Genomic DNA, 5,758 nt, shown 5'->3' with positions numbered 1-5,758 from the left:
TTTGCCTGCTGTTGATATTCAAACTATGAGAGCTGGTAAACAGCTGGACAAAACTGCTATAGATATCCTGTCTGCAAATGTTTCTTATTCTAAAATTGATGCTGCTTTGGCTAGTATTGGCAATGACAAGGCTCCTGGTATTGATGGCTTTAATGCTGTCTTTTTCAAGAAGGCTTGGCACATTATTAAGCATGACATCTATACTGCTGTTACTCAGTTCTTTCAAACTGGTATTATTGCTAAGCAATGGAGTTGCACCACAATAGCTTTAGTTCCTAAAGTTTCCCACCCTTCTTATGTTAAAGAATACAGACCCATTGCTTGTTGTACTATGTTCTATAAATTAATCTCTAAAGTGCTTACTCATAGAATTGCTCAGGCTGTGGGATCTGTTGTTAGTGATTCTCAATTTGGCTTTATTCCTGGGAAGCATATTGGGGATAATATTCTTTTGGCTACTGAGCTCATCAAGGGTTACACTCACAAATATATCACTCCTAGATGTATGCTCAAGATTGATTTGAGGAAAGCTTATGATTCTGTTGAATGGAGCTTTTTTAAGACTGTTCTTGAGGAAACTGGCTTTCCTCAAAAGGTGGTTAATTGGATTATGACCTGTGTCTCTTCTGTTTCTTATTCTATAATGGTGAATGGTTTTCCTTCTAAGCCTTTTCCAGCTCAAAAAGGGTTGAGACAAGGTGATCATATGCCTCCTTTCCTCTTTACTCTTTGTATAGAGTATCTGTCTAGGTGTTTGAAAGAGATGACTCATCATGATCCTAATTTCAATTTTCACCCTAGATGTGAGAAGCTTGGTATTACTCATATGATGTTTGCTGATGACTTATTGCTCTTTGCTAGAGCTGATGCTGGCTCTATTCAGCTTCTTTTGAATGCTTTCAGAAGTTTTCTAGTGCCTCTGGTTTGTCTGCTAACCTTAGCAAAAGTGAGGTTTATTTTGGTGGTTTACTTGAAGCTGAAAAAGATAACTTATAGGCTATTCTTGGGATGAGTATGGGTACCCTTCCTTTCAAGTATCTTGGTGTTCCTCTTTCTTCTAAGAAGTTGACCATTGCTCAGTGTAGACCTTTGATTGAGAAAATTACTGCTAGAATTGATAACTGGTCTGCTAGACATCTCTCTTATGCAGGAAGGTTAAAACTCATTAAAAGTGTTCTCTTTAGCATCCAAGCTTATTGGGCTCAGATCTTCATTCTTCCCAAAAAGGTGCTTAGGGAAATTGAATCTAGATTTAGGGTGTTTCTTTGGACTGGCAAAAATGCTTATTCTAAGAAAGCTCCTGTTTCTTGGAATCATATGACCCTTCCTAAAGTTTGTGGTGGTTGGAATATCACTTTACTTAGTGATTGGAATAAAGCTGCTGTTTGTAAGATTTTATGGGATTTAGCTCATAAATCTGATAATTTATGGGTTAAATGGATCCATACATACTATTTCAGCAACAAGAATCTTTGGTCTGTTGTTACTCCTAATAAGTGCACTTGGGTTTTAAAGAAAATTCTAGGGTGTAGGGAAGTTATTGACAGTATTGGTGGTTGGCCTGCAGTTACTCATAATGGAAAAATGAGTATATCTAGAGTGTACTCTAAAATAAGACCTCAGGCTGATAAAGTGAGTTGGAAGAGACTTGTGTGCAACAATCAAGCTTCTCCTAAGAGCATTTTCATAACTTGGATGGCTTTGAAGAATAGAATGGTGACTAAGGATAGGCTTATTCAATGGCATATTAACTGTGATCCTTTGTGTTTCTTTTGCCAGAACTGTGATGAAAGTGTTGCTCATTTATTATTTACATGCTCTTATTCTAGAGAAATTCGGCAGAAAATTCTTGATTTGCTGAAAATTCAGAAGACAGTGCAATATTTTGAGCTTGAACAACAATGGGCTGCAAGGTTTTGCAGGAAAGCTAACAGAAAATGTAGGCTCTATTTGATGTTCTTTGCTGAAACTGTTCATAGCATTTGGCTTCAGAGGAACAGTTTAATGTTCATTGGTAACTGTCAGCCTGCTGAGGTGGTCTTCACAGAAATTGTGTATAGGGTTGCAGTTAGGTGTTCTGAGTCTGACAGGAAATTCCTGTACTTTTGATGTTCTGGTTCTAGGTCTGTTGTCTTGAAAGCTCAGGCCTGTCTATTTTTGTTGTTGTTGTTTTGTTTTGTCTGGTCCCTGCTTCCAGAACCCTTCCTAGAAGGTGGCTGGAGCTTGAGTCTAGTTCTGTTCCCCGGTTCTGTCTAGCTCCCTTCCCTGAGGGTGTCTTGATAGTTTTCTGTTTCTTTGGGTTTGTTTGGTTCTTTTGGTTCTGTGGTGTCTGTTGTTATTTATAACTTAGCTTGCTGTAAGTTGTAACTTTTCTCTTTGGTAATAATATTTTCTATTCACCAAAAAAAAAAAAAAATCTCATCAAAGCATATTATTAGCAAGATCCTAGGCATGATACTAACATGAATAATAACAAATCCTAGCATCTCACTAAGCATTAAAGATCAAAGCTTTAAACCTAACATGATAGAAAAAAATAGGAAGCAACCTAAACATGATACTAGAAAGCAATAAATAACATCCTAAGAAGATAATATGAATTAATATAATACAAACATGATTTCTATAGATATAGAGCAATAAAATTACTCACGTTGTTGTCTTGTATCTCTTTCTATCAAAAGAATACACACATTAGTAAATCTAATTATAGAATTTAAATAAGATTTGGGACCAAACCCTCAAAATTTATCAACCTTTCACGTCTAAGGAAAAGGCAACTTTGATATTGGCTATGTGTGTTTAAGTCTCGTGACGGACGAATATTGTATTTTGAAAAGGTAAGTCTTAGAAAGAGGGAGAAAGAACAAGCTTCTAGCTTTAAGAGAGAAGAGAATTAGAATTAGGTGATTGTTGATGATTGAAAACGGGGAAATGCAACCCTTTTTATAGAGAAAAACATCCGAAAACAATTAGAAAATAGTTAGAATTTGAATCGAAATAAAATTCCTTTTGAGGAAGCAAGATAAGGACTATCGCGGCGCGATAGGACTATCGCGTCGCGACAAAAACAGTTTTTGTGGATTTTGTTTTTATCATAACTTTTGATCCAGAAGTTGAAATAAGTAATATAATATGTCGTTGGAAATCTCTTGAAGTATACTTTCCAACCTAACTAAAATCAGATTAAAATATTTTGTAGAATAAAATATATGGCCAAAATAGTGGAAGGGTGTCAATTTTGGATATAGTATCATATTTCTTTCATATCTTTTTTGTTATAGCTCGGAATTAATATTATAATATATCATTGTAAAGATAATTTCAAGATATATCCAACCATATAATTTTTGGATAAAAATTATGAGGCACTAAAATAATATCTAATCATCTTTGAACGTCTTTCATTTCGAACAAAAAAAGGACTCTCAAAAAGAGGAGTTTTATTCAATTTCAAATTCTTTAATCTTATCTTTTTAAAAAAGGATTATTAAAATCTCTTAGAAACTTGTTGAACCTTCTAATTAATCCTAATTAGTTTATGAATTGTGTAGGGAATATTTCAAGTATTACCCCAAACTTGAACCCCGCTGTGATCATACACTTAAGCATGGTGGCGTCCAAAGGGAAGGAAGCTAGAGCAAAAGAGTCGCCAACCAAGTTTTAGAACTTGTAAACCGTTCATAGGGTAAAGGTTACACCCCTTAAAGATCCAGGAGATTGTTAACTCCAATAGGTCTGGAACAAAGACTGGAAGTTCAGGGATGAAGGTACAAATCCAATCTAAAAGAGAAAGAACTCGCCCCTAATAATAGGCCTCTACTTTATTCTTCTCGTATTCATGTGCGCTTTCTGACTAACATGCAATCAATAGGTTTACCCTAAACCTTTTTATCTATGTTGGTTGAATATTAAATGCACAAATAAAACTATTATTGGCGATCAATTGAATTATAATCAAATTAACCCTAAACAAGATTATTAATTATCTTATTAAGCCTGATTACAAGTACCAATTCCCTTTAAACATTCATAAAAGGTGTGATCAAGCAATAACAGTAAATATATATACCAAGCAACATAATAATAATCATAATCATAAATATAACCATAACTAAAATAATCATGTTAAAGCATAATATTATAAGCAAGATCCTGGCATGATATTGTACTAACAGGATTAATAACAAACCCTAGCATGTCACCAAGCAATAAAAATCAAAACTTTAACCTAACATCATACTAACATGCTATTAAGAAAGGAAATAGGAAGCATCATAGAAATCATAATTGATATAAGAAACTTATTCGTTACCCTAAACATGATACTAGGAAAAACATCCTAACATGATACTAGGAATCAAAATAATAATCTAAGCATGATTTCTAAATCAAAATATCAATTAAACAATTAAAGTACTTACTTGGATGCCTCGTATCTCTTTCTAATAACAAAATACACACATTAGTAACTTTAAGGAAATAATAAACAACTAAATTAAATAATTGAAATAGAGATTTGGGATCAAACCTTCAGAAATACCAAACCTTTCACGTCTAGGGCAAAGGCAACTTCGAATTTGGCTAGATGTGTCTAGTTCTAATGTATGAGGAATTGTGTTTGCAAAAGGCTTGGCTCGAAAGAGGGAGAGAAAGAGAATAAGCTTTAGCTTAGAGAGAGAAAAAAGAATTAGAAAATTCTGGTTATTGAAAAACGGAGGTCCAGGGACCGTATTTATACGAAAATAGTCCGAAATTGATAGAAACGAATCAAAGTTCAAAAAGGAATAAAACACGTCATTGTCGCCAATGACAGGACTTGTCGCCAGGCGACAAACCTGTCGTTTTGCAATGCAGGACAGTTTTTGCAGATTTTGTTTTTATCATATCTTTTGATCCAAAAGTCCAAATAAGTCATATAATATGTTGTTGGAAATCTCTTGAAGTCTAATTTCCAAGGAAATTAGAATCAGATTGAAATCTTTTGTAGATAAAAAGATATGGACAAAATAGTGGAAGGATGTCAGTTTTGGATAGAGTTTCGTATCTCATTCATATCTTTTTCGTTATAGCTCGGAATTAATATTATAATATATCATTGGAAAGATAATTTCAAGATATATCCAACCATATAAGATTTGTGTAAATATTATGAGTCACTAAAATAATATCTGAGTATATTCCATTTCGTACAAAATAAGGATTATCAAAAGGAGTAGTTTTTTTCAATTTCAAACTCTTTGAAATATAATTATCAATCCTAACTCCATTAGGATTTAAGAGCACCTTCTAGAGTATTCTAGAAGACTATAATCAATCCTAATAGCTTTAGGAATGATAATTAATAATAGGCCCTCCTCTAGATCATTGGCCCGTATGTAAGAACCAAACCGGACCCTGTTTAGTATTTTGGCCATAACTTCCTCATTATTCATCGGAATTGGGATTATAATCTATCGTTGGAAAGCTCTTTTCGAGCCCTATCCAACTACACTATTATTGGACCCTTATCATGGACCAAAATAAACTATAATGCATGTTTTTCATAAATAGGGTAAGAAAAGAAATATTTTCAAAAACAGAAAGAAGAGATATTTTAATAAAAACTTCCTCATCACTAGACTTTTCACACTTTCACCTCGTTCGATAATCAAATGACATGAAAAGTATTCATCACTGGGTTTGGTTTTGGGGAGACACATTTGGGTATCTACAAATGGGATTAAATCTTTGGACCCTCCACATGATCATTGGGCTG

Source organism: Chenopodium album, chromosome 4, assembly GCF_948465745.1.
Source record: "Chenopodium album chromosome 4, dcCheAlbu1.1, whole genome shotgun sequence".
NCBI classification, from domain to species: domain Eukaryota; kingdom Viridiplantae; phylum Streptophyta; class Magnoliopsida; order Caryophyllales; family Amaranthaceae; genus Chenopodium; species Chenopodium album.
Note: the sequence above shows the minus strand (reverse complement) of the source record.